At 51.4% G+C, this 14840-nt stretch overlaps 1 protein-coding gene across 2 annotated transcripts in view; it reads left to right on the top strand.

The window, feature by feature from the left end:
- Positions 1–942: 942 nt before the first annotated feature.
- The window catches only part of GNG7 (G protein subunit gamma 7), a 156972-nt gene continuing 143074 nt past the window's right edge, over positions 943–14840 (top strand). For both annotated transcript variants that reach the window (XR_009007137.1, XM_057540579.1), the window contains exon 1: positions 943–1082. The gene's annotated coding sequence lies outside the window, so the exon portion shown is untranslated. The remainder of the gene's footprint in view (positions 1083–14840) is intronic.

The following is a 14840-nucleotide window of genomic DNA, read 5'->3' as shown; positions in this document are numbered from 1 at the left end:
GCAGACAGTAATTCCTCCTGTGGGATGGAGCTGGGGAGTGAGATGCTGTCTCCAGGCACCTGGTTCTGTCTGTGCACTGCAGGGGGTGAGCAGGGAGGTTCCTGCAGGGATGACAGCAGCCCTGGGGGGGCCCAGCTGGGAGCCCAGCAGCTCAGATCACAGAGTAACAGTGTTGCACAAAGTTCTGGAAGTCCCAGAATACAGTGGCTCTATCCTCCTGTATAAGAAAGTCTCCCCTCCATGACCGCTGGGTACCTTTGGAGACATACCAAATGTTTCCCAGCATCAACGAGGGAGCATGTTAAACATGCACATTCCAGGGGTTCAGTTCCTTTCAGGATTCTGGTTCATTCGATCTGGGTGGGGGCCCAGGAATCTGCATTTTGCAATCAAGACCCAGGAGTTAGGATATTAAGAAACCCTGGACAGGGTTGGGCGAATGACCTTGAGTTTAACCTCTCGGAGACTCAGTTTCCATCCCTGTAAAACGGGGGGGGGGTAATATCGTCTCGCCTCCTAGCCTTATGCAGAGCGTTCAACGAGAGGAAGCAGTTATTATTATTGTCCTGCATGTCAAGCGACTGATTAGGAGGGGACATTTTCTCCCCGCACGTGAGGTAGGATTCGGATTTGAAGCCGCGGCCCCACCCGGGATTCGAACTCGCGAAACGCCTTGCATCTCCTCGATGTCACTAAGTCACCTCTGAAACTCGGCTCGCCGCCCCGCGGCGGGGTCGACCACACTGTACCTATTTGCATATTAGCATAGCTCCTCCCCCCTGCGCGTTCTCCCCTTGCGGGTGGCCAGCAGCGGTGCCACTCAACGCTCCGCCTCCAGGCCCCGCCCACGCCCCACGCCCCACCCCCTCCCCCAGGCGCAGCCTACCCCGCTGTCTGCCCTGCGCCCCGCCCCGAGCCCTGGCTCCCGCCGCCGGCTCCCGCGATTGGCCGCATTGGGCGCCAATGCCCGCCCCCTGCGAGCCGCCCCCGCCCCCGCGTAGGGGAGCGAGCGCTCGCGGGCCCGTGGTGTGTTCGGCTGCGCTGCGTGAGGGGCTGAGGCGGCTGTGGTGGCGCGAGCGCAGGTAAGGGCGCGTGCGGCCGCGATTTGGGCCAGGGTCTGCCGCCCCTGCCTCGAGTGCCAGGGGCAGGGCGCGGCCGGGGCGGAGGGGAGGCCCGGGCGGCCGCGGGTGGCGAGTCCTGGAACGGCTGCGGACGGAATCGGGGGTCGGGGTCTGTGAGGAGGGGCCGGGGATTCGGCTTAGGGGTTGGGGTCGGGGTTCCTGAAGGGGGTGCTGGGCCGGGGGTTTGGGGTGGAGTTGGGGGCTGGAGCTGGGGGTCGAGGTTAGCTGGGGAGGGGACTGCGATGGAGTTGGGGGTCCCGGTGGCCGAGGAGGGTGATCGAGGAACTCGGGGTCAGGGTGAGCTGGCACAGGGCCAGAGAGCAGAGTTTGGGGGAGCCAAGGGAACAGGGGGTGTCAGGCTCCTTTCAGAAAGCTTCCGAGGGCTATCAGGAGAAATGGAGAGTTAGGAGTCTGTGAGTGATGAGAAAGGGGGGGGGGGGAGGGAGGTGGGATAGAAGCTGAGAGACCCCCCCCCCCGTTTTGCAGGAGGTTGATTATTCAGGAGGAAATGGGGGGATCTCGGTTAGAAGTCAGTTATGAGGACTGTGGAGGGGAATCCCCCCCACTTTGGCTAATCATCTGGTGTAGAAGGGGGCATGGGGCAGAAACCCCTTGGCAAGGCAGTGAGCTGCAGGAGATGGGCTTTGGACACACTTTGCAAGTTCTGTTTCTGGGAGGCAGGGTGCAAAGGGGAAGCAGAAAGGCTCGTGTTGGTGACCGAATTTTTCAGGAATTTGGGGGCTCAGGAGCCCAGAATCAAACTGGGAGTTTGGGGGACAATGATATTCAGGGAAGTGGGTGGCACTTTTATTTTTCCTGGGGAGCGGGGGTTGCTCGGGGCTGGAAGGTGGGCGGTAGAAGACAGGCGTGATGAGCAGCAAAGAGCCTTCACCATTGCTAGGTGTCAGCGAGGCAAATGCCAAGTTCACAGACTTGTTCAGTCGCATGCTGTAGTCTTGCACGGGTTGAGAGTGTAGCGGGCTCTGGAAGGTGGGCCTGTGTTCCCATGTCCACTCGGGCTGCTTGCTTAGCTGTGTCGCCTCTGGGGATTTAGTTTACTCCTCTGTAAAGTGGGAATAATAAAATAGGAGCAGGTACCTCACAGGATGGCTGCGAGGGTCAAATGAGGGGATGCGTGTACCTCGCACGCTCCTGGCACGTGGCGAGGGTACGTGCGCGTTGATAATGATGTTCTAAATTAAGGTTTTTTGGGGGGGAGGAAGGTGGGTGGGTAGAATTACTGGGTTGTCAGGGAGGGGAGGGAAGGAATCACTTGAAGCTTGACACCAGTCCCTCAATCTTAGGGTGCACATAAGAGTCCCCTCTGGAGCTTTAAAAAAGAATCTGCAAAAAATATTGTTTCTTCATATTATTAAAAATGAGGGGAAAACAACAACAAAAGCCAGATCTACCTGCATCTGCCTGGATTCTGAAGCTTTATCAAGGAACAAGCACATCTACTTAAGAGAAAGCTTCTCGGGTGGTTTTGATTAAGTGTACCCCACAGGAGCCATTCGGATGTGTGCCCTGAAGGGGACCACTGGGCCACAATTATATGAGCTTTACAGCTTGAGTTCACTGATGGACCAGGGTCTTTCGCCTTGGCAGTGCTGACAAACATCGCACTGCTGGCATTGGGGCCGGGTCTGTGGGGGGCCGTCCTGGGCACTGGGGGGTGTGGAGTAGCATCCCTGGCCCCATCCACTCAATGCCAGGACTCCTCCCCCGCCAGCGTGACAATGACAGATGTCCCCAGATGTCACCCCCTGCCCCCAGGGAGCAGAATCACCCCTGGTGGAGACACCTTTCAGAAACAAAACTAAGTTATTTTCTCCTTTAAAGATCACACCTCGCCTTTGATCCTTAGGAAGTATGGCCATTCAGATTTGGGTTGGTTTTTATATCATCTCGTGTTCTGGTTTTGAGAGGAAAAAAAAAATCACACCGCTTTTAGAGAATTTTAGAAATGCTGACTTCTTTCTAGGTGGGTCTTTTGTGTGGCTTTTGAACACTTATACTGATTTTGAATATAGGATTAATTGATTGGCTGCGGTCACTGAAAGATGCCTGCATTTGCGATTTGTTTCCTTGGTTGTAACCTAGTGCAGGAGGCTTCTACAGGAGCTTGAGTTCTTCCAGTGGTTCTTGGTCTCCAACTGCAAATAATTGTGACTGATGCCATTGTTTTCTGCTCCATGTTTCATAGAGCCTGGGGCCCTATAGTTTGAAGGGAAAGACAACTGAATATGAATTACCCTGACACACAGACAGTTCAGCTTCGTGCTTACTGAATGGAAGCATTTTTTTGGGTACACCCTGTTGTGATGTAAAAAGTGCCTTCTTCTCACCAAAGTGTTATTACAGGTTTTCTCATTTGCATCTGGAAACAAATAGTCGTCTTTAAAATTGTATTTCCTATGGCATTTGTGTTGTTTTTTTTTGGCTGTGCCAAGGGGCATGCAGGATCTTAGGTCCCCAGCCAGGGATTGAACCCATGCCCCCTGCAGTGGAAGCGCAGTCTTAACCACTGGACCGCCAGGGAAGTCCCAGGCATTTGTGTTCTTGAAGCTCCTGTGTAATTTCTTAGGGAAGCGTGGTTGGGCCCGGCCTCCATGACTTTGGAACTTTCTGGAGCTTTCTAGAGAGGATGGTACCCAGGACAGTTGCGTGATTGCTGGGTGTTGACACAAACTTCAACCCCTTCCATTGCTCCCCGCAGGCTGCTGTGTCTTCACAGCCCAAGGGTGATGGGCCGAGCCACGTCTTTGTTCTGGGAACGTTTGTCTCCTGCAGGCCCCGTCCTTGACGATGTCAAGGTTTGCCATGTTCAATGCTCATTTCAGCAGCTCTGGACCTCGCTTTTCACCGCTTCTCTCTTGTGCTGCCCTTGGGCATGGCCTCTCCCTCTCTCTCTTCAGGGTCTAGAGAAAAGTGTTCATTCCGTATGTCACCCAGGAGACCTCAGAGACCAGACTGGGTCACTGAAAAGGTGGGTGACTTGTCCCAGGCACTCACATCCCGCCCCCTCCTTGTCCACGCTGTGACGTTGCATCTTGTCCTGCCAGCTAGTGGAAAAGGGGGGCTTGTGGGCAGCTCTGAGACTCTAACAGAAACAGTACCAGTTCTCCCTGAGAACCTTGCAAAGGGGAAAAATCTTACTTTTTTATTTTTTAAATTGAGGTACAATTGCCATTTCATAAAACTCAGCCACTTTAGCACACAGTTCAGTTTTTTTGTACGTTTATCGAGTTGTGCGACAATCTCTATAAACCCGTCTTAGAACCTTCCATCACCTCAGTAAGATCTCCATCCCCATGAGCAATCACCCTGATCCCCCCTCCCCAGCTGACAACCAGGAACCCACTCTCTGTGTCTGTGGATTGGCCTGTCCTGGACGTGTCCCATCAATGGAATCACACCCCGTGTGTCCTTCTGTGTCTGGCTTCTCTCACTGAGCATCGTGTTCTCAGGGTCCGTCCATGTGGTAGCGAGTGTCAGGGCTTCTCTCCTTTCGTGGCTGAGTGACGTTCCTGTGTGTGGAGGGACACGTGTTTATCCGTTCACCTGTCGGTGGACATCTCGGCTGCTCCCACATTTTGGCAGTGAAGGATCGTGCTGCTATGTAAATGGCTTTTTTCCTGGGCATTTGACAGCCCACTAAACTGAAGCTCAGAGGTTGGGGGTGGTCGTTTGGGCATCAGCCACCCCGCCCGGATCTGCCTTTCTCTCTCCCCTCTGTGTTTCTTCCCCCCTTGAGTTAAGTGTTTCCCCGTCTCTTGATCAGAACATTGCAGCTGGCAGATCAGCCTCTGGTCTCTCCTGCTCCGATGGGTTGAGCCCCCCCATGACCAGAATCTTCTCTCTAAAGCTGAGATTGGCTTTTCATTTCCCCGCCACCTTCACCAGCTCATCACCCACTCGACAAAATCGAGATTGCTCCCTTGGCCCTTGGTGGCACTGGGGAGTTGGACCCACCCCACCTTCGGAGTGACCTTCACTTGGCCTCCAGTTACCACCCCTCCCGCTCCTCCTGGCCGCCCGCCCAGCTCAGGCCCCCCAGCTTTCCTGGATGGTGCAGTTTGCTGTCTCCTTTGTCTGAAACCTTCCTTCCTTCCTTCCTTCCTCTCCCCAACAAAGGCTGGTTGTGTGCCTATTTTAAGCTTCAGACCGGGTGCCAGGCTCCGGGAGCACCACGTGAATGGGACGCTTGTGTGCGTGTGGGGGGCAGTGTAGAGACGGGGCCCCGGGGCCTTTCTGTCCCTGGCCCGGCTCTCTAAGTTGGGGTCCCTGGGGGTGGTGGAGATGGGGGCCCAGGCCTGTGTGTTCCATGAGCTCCCCAGTTACGCGGCGACAGGAAGAAGTCTCTTGGGCGGCGGAGAGATGGGGATGACACCTGTGCACAAGATGTCAGGGGCAGAGGCCAGAGAGAAGGTTTGCACCGAGAAGTTTGCCAGGGGGCAGGTGGGAGGAGCACAGCCGTCACGGGCAGGGTCTCCCCCCTCCCTGGGCACCCTGGACCCTGGGGCTGGTCATCCTCTATCTGGGGCCGTCCTGGGCACTGTGGCTGTGGAGCACCTCTCCGGCCTCCACCCTCTCGATGCCGGAATGCAGTGCCGAGGGAGAGAAACCGATTTGTAGAAGTTGCTCCCCTTTTTGGAATTTCTGAAAATTAACTGTTTGGAGATGATAAAAGACAAAAAGGTGACCCATCTTTGCAGTATGTCATTTAGTTTGCTTTTCATGACTGTGGGTGTGCATGGGTGTGTGCACGTGAGTTTCCGCAGCTCTTTGCTAACATGATGAGGTGCCGGGCGAGGGGCCAGGTGACTCTGGGGTGCAAATTAATTTGAAACCTGCCCGCCAGCTCTGCTTTGTGACAGTTACCACTGATCATATCTTTTGTCCTTGGTTGTCAAGGCCATGACCCCTGTCTTCTTAAGAAGCTCCTTAATTTGTTGGACAAAAAAGTCAAGAGAAATCAAAAGCAGGAGATGAATCCAGCCAAGTCCGTGCAGCTCCCGTGCTGGAGCAGAGAGGCTGTGGCTGGGAGGGTCAGAATAAGGCCCCGGCCCTACCAGCCTTGTCTTTGCCTACTGGTGTGACTTTCCTGGGGCCCCCGTAACAAAGCGCCACAGACCAGGTGGCCTGAAGCAACAGAAATCTGTCTTTTCCCAGTCCTGGAGGCCAGAAGTCTGAAATCAGCGTGGGTCAAGCCACACTTCCCCTGGGGGCTCCAGGGCAGGGTCCTTCCTGCCTCTTCCGGCTTCTGGAAGGTGGTAGTTTCCAGCAACTCTTGGTGCTGCGTGGCTTGTGGATGCATTACTCCGGTCTCAGTCTCGGTCATCACGTGGCCATCACCCTTGTGTGTCTGTCAAAGGAAACCCAGAGCTGGATAGTAGTTAGAACAGTAAAAACAGACTTTACCCTGAAACGATTGCAACGGGGAAAAGAAACCTCAGTGTAGAACTAGGCTCCACTCTGAATACAGCACGGACAAATGGGGACGCGTAGCCGAGGAGCAGGTGGGGGTCCGTGGATGGAAAATTGCCAAGAGGAAACATAAGGGGAGATTCTGGTTAAAGGGACCTCTGAGGATTTCGGGTGCAGGTGGCCGGATCAGACGTCACCTGGGGGAGGGGCTGAGGAGCCGGAGGAGGTATTGGGAGTTATCAGATGTGGAGGCTGGGGGAGTCTCAATCAACCAACTTAGCAGGATCCTTGTTAAAAGTGGACGATGCAGAGATGAACACGGGAACCCAAACGTCGAGGTCCCATTGACAAGTTCAAGGTAGCCTGAGTAGAATCGGGTCAAGGAGAGCATCTTTATCAAGTCTCACGCGTGTCCCCATTTCCCTCTTCTGAGGACACCAGTTGTTGGCTTAGGCCACCCTACTCCATGTGACCTCACTTTAGCTCGATGACACCCACAAAGATGCCATTTCCAAATCAGGTCCCATTCCCAGCTACCAGGCTTAGGAAGCGCACATATCTTTGGGGAGGGACACTGCACCCCACGCCACCTAGAAAGGGGTCACCCTCGTGGGGTGAGAGTCAGCTTTTGTGGGGCCCTGTGGTCCTAGTTTCTAAATGCCCTTTTCCCCTCTCCCCCCGTTCCCTCTCTCTCGACACCGGAAAAGTCAACATTTGCACCATCTGACAGAAAATGGAGAACTCGGGGCCTGACTGGGCCCCTGGGAGGAAGCGGGAGTTTTCAAGTTCACGGGGACAGGAGCGTGGAGGAGGTCACAGGTTACCTCGCAGCCCCGGGGAAGCTCTTGGTTATTTGTCATCTGTAGGACGGGGCAGGAACACCCTCCTTGGCCGCTTCCAGATTGTGCAGATCCAGTGAGGCACCTCTGGAGGAGGTGGTGGGAACTTTCTGTAAATATGAGGTGTTCTTGTTATTAACGTGATGGGTTTGATTGAGGCAGGGTTTCTCTTCCTCGGCAGTGTGGACACTGGGGGTCCATCCGGTCATCCTCTCTGGGGGGCTGTCCTGGGCACTGTGGGGTGTGGAGCAGCCTCCCTGGACCATACCCACTCGATGCCAGGAGCCCCCAGTCCTGGTAACCACAGATGCCCGAGACATGGCCCAGTGTCCCCTGAGGGGGCAGAGTCACCCGCAGATGGGAACCATTGGGCTGAACTATGTCTAATAAGATTTTACGATTCTATGATTGCACTAAAGTGAAAAGATACTTTTTAAAAAAATTTTTTTAATTTTTAATTTTATTTTTATTTATTTACTTTTGGTTGCATTGGGTCTTCGCTGCTGAGCACGGGCTTTCTCTAGTTGCGGCGAGCAGGGGCTACTCTTTGTTGTGGTGTGTGGGTGTCTCATTGTGGTGGCTTCTCTTGTTGCAGAGCACAGGCTCTAGGCGCACGGGCTTCAGTAGTTGTGGCACGTGGGCTCAGTAGTTGTGGCTCGAGGGCTCTAGAGTGCAGCCTCAGTAGTTGTGGCGCACGGGCTTAGCTGCTCCACGGCATGTGGGATCTTCCCGAAGCAGGGCTTGAACCCGTGTCCCCTGCATTGGCAGGTGGATTCTTAATCACTGCGCCACCAGGGAAGTCCCCAAAGATACTTTTTTTTAATAGACTTTTTTTTTTTGCTTATTTCTGTTTTCTGTTTTTATTTTTTGGCTGTGCCGCACAGCATGTGGGATCTTAGTTTCCAGATCAGGGATCGAACCAGCACCCCCTGCACTGGAAGTGAGGAGTCTTAACCACTGGACCGCCAGGGAAGTCCTTTAATAGACTTTATTTTTTTTTAGAGCAGTTTAAGGTTCACAGCAAAACTGAGCAGAAGGTACAGAGGTTTCCCGTATGCCCCTGCCCCCCATGTGGACACAGCCTCCCCCATCATCACCGTCCCCCACCAGTGGGACATTCGTTATAATCGAGAAACCTACATGGACCTGTCACTGTCACCCAGTGTCTGTAGTTGACCTGAGGGTTCCCGCTTGGTCTTGTATGTTCTGCGGGTTGAGACAGACATATACGGACATGTATCCACCTTGACAGTACCGTGCGGGATAGCTTCAGTGCCCTAAAAATCCTCTGCTCTGCCAGTTCATCCTCCCTCCCCGTTATTTTGTTTTTATGGGCAAGGAGCTAAGAACAGCTTAGTAACCTTGAGTGCCCGTAGGGACAGGTTTAACTCTGTAGTGTACGGAGTTTTATATGAATTACTCCTCCATGTTCTCCACTCCAAAAAGCCATGCTGTCCAAACAGAAACAGGATTTGAGCCTCAGATGTAATTGTATTTTTTTTTTTTTTTTTTAAGGATTTTCTTATTTATTTATTTATTTATTTATTTATTTATTTTTGGCTGTGTTGGGTCTTCAGTTCGTGCGAGGGCTTTCTCCAGTTGCGGCAAGCGGGGGCCACTCTTCATCGCGGTGCGGGGACCGCTCTTCATCGCGGTGCGCGGGCCTCTCTCCATCGCGGCCCCTCCCATCGCGGGGCACAGGCTCCAGACGCGCAGGCTCAGCAATTGTGGCTCACGGGCCCAGCTGCTCCGCGGCATGTGGGATCTTCCCAGACCAGGGCTCGAACCCGCGTCCCCTGCATTAGCAGGCAGACTCTCAACCACTGCGCCACCAGGGAAGCCCTGTAATTGTATTTTTTAATTTTTTTTTTTTTTTGGCTGCATTGGGTCTTTGTTGCTCCACGCAGGCTTTCTCTAGTTGCGGTGAGCGGGGGCTGCTCATCGTTGTGGTGTGTGAGCTTCTCATTGCTGTGGCTTCTCTTGTTGCGGAGCATGGGCTGTAAGCGTGCGGGCTTCAGTAGTTGTGGTGCACGGGCTTAGTTGCTCCTCAGCATGTGGGATCTTCCCGGACCAGGGCTCGAACCCGTGTCCCCTGCATTGGCGGGTAGATTCTTAACCACTGCGCCACCAGGGAAGTCCCTATTTTTTAATATTTTAAAATTTTATTTTATTGAAGTATAGTTGATTTACGATGTTGTGTTAATTTTTGCTGTACAGCAAAGTGACAGTTATACACATATATATTCTTTTTTTTTTTTTTTAATTTTCTTTTCTGTTACGGTTTATCCCAGGAGTTTGGATATAGTTCCCTGTGCTCTACAGTATAACCTTGTTGTTTATCCATTCTAAATGTAATAGTTTGTATCTACTAACCCCAAACTCCCATTCCATCCCTTTCTCTCCCCCGCTCCCCCTTGGCAACCACAAGTCTGTTCTCTATGTCTGTGAATCTGTTTCTGTTTCATGGATAGGTTTATTTGTGCCATATTTTAGATTCCACATATAAGTGACATCATATGGTATTTGTGTTTCTTTTTCTAGCTTACTTCACTTAGTATGATAATCTCTGGTTGTATCAGTGTTGCTGCAAATGGCATTATTTTGTCCTTTTTTATGGCTGAGTAGTATTCCATTGTATATATGTACCACATCTTCTTTATGCATTCATCTGTCCATGGACAGATTGTTTAGGTTGTTTCCATGTCTCAGCTATTGTGAATAGTGCTGCTATGAACATAGGGGTGCATGTATCTTTTTGAATTAGAGTTTTCTCCAGATATATGCCCACTTGGTGGGTCGTTTTTAGAGCTACTGAAATATCTGCAGGTTGAAAATGTGGATTGAGAATCAGAGCATCTTGGAAAGTCAGTTGTGGAAGGGCCCCGAGATTGTCCAGTCCAGGGGGTGGCGTGGCTTATGGGCCAAATCCTCCATCGCCATCTATTTTTGTAAGGCCCCTGAGCTAAGAATGGTTTTTCTGTTTGCTTGTTTTGGCCTTGCCTCGTGGCTTGCGGGATCTTAGTTCCCCGACCAGGGATTGAACCCAGGCCCTCAGCAGTGAAAGCACTGAGCTCTAACCACTGGACCACCAGGGAGTGGGCCACCAGGGAATTCCCAGAATGGTTTTTACATTTTTCTTTTTCTTTTTAATTGGGATATAGTTGCTTTACAATGTTGTATTAGTTTCTGCTGTACAATGAAGTGAATCAGCTATATGTATACATATATCCCCTCCCTCTTGGACCTCCCTCCCACCCCCCATCCCACCCATCTAGGTCAGCACAGAGCGCAGAGCTGAGCTCCTTGTGCTCTACAGCAGGTTCCCACCAGCTATCTGTTTTACACAGGGCAGTGCACATACGTCAATCCCAGTGTCCCAATTCATCTCCCTCCCCCGGCCCCCCGCTGTGTCCACACGTCAGTTCTCTATGTCTGCGCCTCTATTCCTGCCCTTCAAACAGGTTCATCTGTACCATTTTTAAATGGTTGAAAAAAGTCAAACGAAGCCTGATATGTCGTGACGCATGAAAATTACAGAGTTCACATTTCAGTGTCCAGAAGCAAAGTCTTATTGGCACAGATCCACATGCATCCGTTCACGTGTTGCTCATGGCAGCTTTCCCACCACACACGAGACGCTAAGGCTCACAAAGCAGAAAATATTGATTCTTTGGCCCCTTCCAGGAAAAGTCTGGCCACCCCTCTAGTCCAACTTGTGTGATTTACAGATGGCGAGACTGAGGCCCAGCGGTTTCACAGGTTCATGACAGTGCTGGGACTTGAACTTGGGGTTTCATAGCTTTTATGGTTTCATTTAAGCTCTAGTATTGGGAGAGCAAATAATACTTGACTTCTGAGACGTTGCCTCTGATGCTGCCTAGTTAGGAGCTTGGATTCCCGTAGCCTTCTGGGTGAACGGGGGTTAATGATTTGGGAACAACTGTATGGAATGATTATATTTCCCGTAGCATCGTGCCCTACTGAGATGGATCACTGATTTTCTGTAGTGTCACGAGACGTGAGGGACACGCGTCTTAGAAATAACAGGCTCTTAGATTTAAAGAACCGTGGCCTCTGATAGCTCAAAAATAGGTCGGATTTTAAGACATCAGTTATGTTTATTATAACGTTACTTAAAAATGTACAAACATCAAACTTTGTATATAAATGTCTGTGCTCCTAGCTTTTACATAATGAACTGAAAAAAAGCATGTAAAGTAAATGAAAACAAAATAGTAACACAGTGAAGTAATGGGCATCCAAATGCATATTCAGACGAACCCTTGTAATGTCAGGCGATCGGTGTTTTTTAGGAAGATGTTCCAAGAGCCACAGCTTGCCACGCAAAGCGTCCCAGAGCAGAGCGAGCTTGGAAAAGGCAAGGTTGCTGTGAAAACTGAGGCTCCCTTCCCTGGGCTGGGGCTCCTCGCTCAGCACCTGCTGAATTTAGCACTGCCTCTCTCTTTAGGTTGAGAAACTGACAGATTAGTTCTTCCAGGCTGACTTGTAAATATTTGAGGCAGGATCGAGAAATGGAATTTTTTTTCCCCTTCAAATTGCTACTTAATGAAATGCAGAGCTGTTCTTTTTTTCTTTTTTTTTCAGAGTTGTTTTTGACTTGAATGATTGACAGCAGGAGGTGATGGGAGGAAGCTGGGCTGGTGGGGCTTTGGGGAGGAGCTGGGTGGTTTTTATTGTTTAAAAAAATAGATTGGCTCCGTTCTGTCTCTCTGTCTCTATCTTTCTGTCTCTGTCTCTCTCTCTGTCTGTCTCTCTTTGTCTCTCTCCTTCTGTCTCTGTCTTTCTCTCTTCTCTCTGTCTCTCTTTTTCTGTCTCTCTGTCTCTCCCTCTGTCTCTGTCTCTCTGTCTCTCTCTGTCTCTTTCTATCTCTCTCTCTCTCTGTCTCTTTTTCTCTGTCTCTGAAAAAAAAATTAATTAATTTATTTATTTATTTTTGGCTGTGTTTGGTCTTCGTTTCTGTGCGAGGGCTTTCTCTAGCTGCGGCAAGCAGGGGCCACTCTTCATCGTGGTGCGCGGGCCTGTCACTATCGCGGCCTCTCTTGTTGCGGAGCACAGGCTCCAGACGCGCAGGCTCAGTAATTGTGGCTCACGGGCCCAGCTGCTCCGCGGCACGTGGGATCTTCCCAGACCAGGGCTCGAACCCGTGTCCCCTGCATCGGCAGGCAGATTCTTAACCACTGCGCCACCAGGGAAGCCCTCTCTCTGTCTCTCTTTCTCTCATCAGACGGTTCCAGGAGCTTCTCAGGGGCTGTGTAAAGAAAACAAAGCATGTCCAGTGATGTTCACAAACCTCACATGTGTGTGCAGTTTGGGGCCATGAAGGACAGGGGACCAGGGTTCTGGAACCTCGGGTTCCAGTCTCAGCTCCATTTCTTTTTTTTTTTTTTTTAATATTTCTTTATTTATTTGTTGTGCCGGGTCTTAGTTGCTGCATGTGGGCTCCTTAGTTGTGGCATGAGAACTGTTAGTTGCGGCATGCATGTGGAATCTAGTTCCCTGGCCAGGGATCGAATCCAGACCCCCTGCATTGGGAGCGCAGAGTCTTAGCCACTGCGCCACCAGAGAAATCCCTCAGCTCCATTTCTTATTTCCAAATTGTCAAAGTCCCCCGTCCTCTGGGCCTCCGCTTCCCTCACTGTGAAATGGAGCGTAGGATAAGCTGATGCCCATGCCCATCGCTCCGGGTACCACAGCCAGCACCCCACATGTCGTCTCTAAGAAGGCTAGTGGGTTGCATTCCGAGATCTGCTTTTTTTTTTTAAAATTTTATTGAAGTATAGCTGATTTACAATGTTGTGTTAATTTCTGCTGTATAGCAAAGTGATTCAGTTATACATATATACTCTTTTTCATATTCTTTTCCATTATAGATTATTACAAGATATTGAATATAGTTAGTTCCCTGTGCTCTATAGTAGGACCTTGTTGTTTATCCATCCTATATATAATAGTTTCATCTGGTAATCCCAAACTCCCTGTTTCTTTTTAATTAACTTTTTTATTTTGGACTAACTTCAGGTGTCCAGAAGAGACACAGAGGTAGTACAGAGAATCCCATGTACCCCTCACCCAACCTTTACCACCACCAGCATCCTGCCTTCCAGGGGTGCCTTTGCCACCCTAGGAAATCAGCATGCGTGCATCACCATTGACTCAAGCCCGTACTGAGTTTGGATTCCACTAGCTTCCCCTGATGTCCTTTTCTGCCCCAGGGCCCCCTCCAGGATCCCACATGACATTTAGTCGTCACGTCTTCTTAGCCCCTCTGAGCAGTGACAGTTTCTCTAACTTTCCTTGTCTTTCATGCCTGGACAGCTGTGAGGAGGACAGGTCAGGAGTTTTGCAAGATGCCCCTCGGTGTGGGTTAGTTTAATGTTTTTCTCGTGATTAGATTGAGGTTACAGATTTGGGGAAGAACCCACAGCTGAGTGACTTCTCGTCCTATCCCAGGGGTCCCTGACACCCACGTGGCATCACCCAGATGTTAACCTTGAACACCTGCCCCAGGTAGTATTTGCCCCCTCAGGTATGCAGAGGCCCGGATTAGTCTCCTCCCTGCCCCCCACCCCACCCCCGCCACCAGAACTGTTCCCGACCGACGCCAGATTCTCCATCCTCTGTGCTGTGAACTTTGCCTTGCATCTTTGCAACGTGATGTCAGCTTTCTCCTGGTTCGATCATACCCAACGAAGGCTGTGCTCCTGGAAGTGACTTTGGGGAGTTGAAAACTCATTGTCTTGCATATTGTGGCCGCAGACACTGCTGGGTGTTGGGGAGAAACGTCTTCATCCTACTGTGAGACACATGGGTCCCACCCATCCCAAATCCATGCATTGGTTGGGGGGGTGACTTGGACGGGTCCCCCTGCTGGTGACTGAAATCCCAGCGGAAGCCAGCCCTGCCTGAGTGTTCTGGCCCAGCTTTGCATAGGTGCCACGTTCTGATCAAAGGAGGGGGAGTTTTGAAACCCCGGGGTAGAGTTTTTTTTTTTTTTTTAATATGTATTTATTTATTTACTTATTCATTTTGGCTGCGCTGGGTCTTAGTTGTGGCATGTGTATCTTTAGTTGCTGCGTGTGGACTTCTTAGTTACGGCATGCGGGATCTAGCTCCCCGACCAGGGATCGAACCGGGGCCCCCTGTGTTGGGAGTGTGGAGTCCCACCCCCTGGACCCCCAGGGATGCCCCCGAAACCCAGGGGGAGAGTTTTGGCACAGACGGCCCGAGGCTGGGAAGCCTCCCGAGGGCGCTGCTGCCCCTGCCCTCCTGCCCGAGTCCCTGCCTCCGAGCAGCACCCTGGGTGCTGGCTTACACATTGGAGGAGCATCTGGCCAAAGCAGAGGGTTGCTGGAAAGCAGCCTGCTTTGTGGGGAGGTGTTTGGTGTGTCCTTTAAAAGTGAAACTGGGCACCCCTGGGAGATGTCTGGGA

This window comes from Balaenoptera acutorostrata, chromosome 2 (genome assembly GCF_949987535.1).
Source record: "Balaenoptera acutorostrata chromosome 2, mBalAcu1.1, whole genome shotgun sequence".
In the NCBI taxonomy this organism is placed as follows: Eukaryota; Metazoa; Chordata; class Mammalia; order Artiodactyla; family Balaenopteridae; genus Balaenoptera; species Balaenoptera acutorostrata.
The sequence above is the reverse complement of the archived record's forward strand: the minus strand, read 5'-3'. Positions and strand labels throughout refer to the sequence as shown.